A 1,661-nucleotide genomic window follows, 5' to 3' on the forward strand; every position below is an offset into this window, starting at 1 on the left:
TGCGGAAGGATCATTCACACGTCCTTATTCTTTATTAACCATCAACCTTTGAATCCCAAGCAAAACATGAGTTTGCATCTCTCTCCATTGGAGAGATTTGCATTCAAGAAGCGTGATAGTATCGAAAGGTATTATTGCCTTCTTCATGTTGGATATCCTGCGCTGCTTCCAATATTGGAAGCCAGTGCAGGTATCCGGGGGTGCACAGCGAAGGGGCTCAATTTCTGGAAATTCGTGTCTCTGTTGGGATACTGATTTCCAGGAGTTTCTTCAGTGTGCATTCTTTTTTCCCACACCGTTATTTCAAACAACAAATCTGAGGAACATTTGAGAGAGAGTGAAAGATTGTATCTTTCTGCATCTCTCTCGATGTGCTTTCAGATTGCTTCCTAAACTATAATGTTATTTTAAATTTTCAGCAATGGATGTCTTGGCTCGCGCAACGATGAAGGACGCAGCGAACTGCGAAACGCAATGTGAATTGCAGAATTCAGTGAATCATCAGATTTCTGAACGCAAATGGCACCTTGGGGATATTCTCCTTGGTACGTCTGTTTCAGTGTCTTTGAAATCACAATTTTCTGCTTTTTTAGGGTCGTTGCTTCAGTTTGGCTGAAGCCCCCTAGGAGCAGTATGATTGGGTGTCATGAGTGTTGAATACTCAATGTCACCCTGAATAATGAACACAGCGGAGAAACTACTCGTGCCTCTTCTTTTAGAGGCTCAAGTGTATTGTTGAGTTGTATCGATGACATCATTGAGATACGGTGGCTTCTTCATTGAAGACAAAGTTTCATTGATGCTGTCGATCGACTTCAATACCGCAATGGAATTTCGGTTCCATTGATGCTCTGCGAGGTTTCGTCGTTGTTGTTTTGTCTCGGGCGTTTGTCCGATTTATTTATCAGACCTGAAATCAGGCGAGGTTACCCGCTGAACTTAAGCATATTATTAAGCGGAGGAGAAGAAAATAACTATGATTCCCTTAGTAACGGCGAGTGAACCGGGATCAGCTCAAAGTGGAAATCAACTGCTCTTTCCGAGCTGTTGACTTGTAGCCTCGAGAGGCGTTACCAGTGGAAGCGCAGGGTTAAGTTTCTTGGGAAAGAACATCATAGAGGGTGAGAATCCCGTCCTTCCCCTGCGTTTTTTGTTCCACGTACGGTACGCTTTTATAGAGTCGCGTTCATCGGGATTTGAGCGCAAAATGTGTGGTAGGTTTCACATAAAGCTAAGTACTGGCGCGAGACCGATAGCAAACAAGTACCGTGAGGGAAAGATGAAAAGTTCTTTGGAAAGAGAGTTAAAAGTGCCTGAAATTGCTGAAAAGGAAGCGATTGGGACCTTTTTGATTCCAAGAAGTGCCGCCGGTTTGCCATCTATCCCTTTGCCTTCTCTCTCTCACCAGGTTTAGGCTTTGGTTTCTTGATGTATTTCCGGTTCATCTTTTTGGAGAGGTCAGCATCAGCTACTCGGAATTGATTTCGTTCAAAGAAGGTAGGTTCCTTGTGGACCGTTATATCTTTGTTCTTTCCTTTTCCTTGTGGGCTGAGGAGTGTTCCTGTTTCCGAGCTCCACTTTCGAGTACTCGGTTTCTGTGATGCTGGCTTAATCGGTTCCAACCGACCCGTCTTGAAACACGGACCAGGAGTCTACATATG

The 1,661-nt window shown here is 44.2% G+C and overlaps 2 non-coding genes across 2 annotated transcripts; both read left to right on the top strand.

Annotated features, from left to right (window-relative positions):
• Positions 1-409: 409 nt before the first annotated feature.
• Positions 410-567, top strand: TGME49_458550. Its single transcript, XR_001974199.1, has one exon. It is a non-coding gene; the product is annotated as a 5.8S ribosomal RNA (ribosomal RNA).
• A 338-nt stretch (positions 568-905) lies between these two features.
• On the top strand, positions 906-1,661 carry TGME49_458560 (the record flags this gene model as incomplete). The annotated part of the gene is made up of 1 exon (XR_001974200.1): positions 906-1,661. It is a non-coding gene; the product is annotated as a 28S ribosomal RNA (ribosomal RNA).

Source organism: Toxoplasma gondii (assembly GCF_000006565.2).
Source record: "Toxoplasma gondii ME49 unplaced genomic scaffold asmbl.333, whole genome shotgun sequence".
NCBI classification, from domain to species: Eukaryota; Apicomplexa; class Conoidasida; order Eucoccidiorida; family Sarcocystidae; genus Toxoplasma; species Toxoplasma gondii.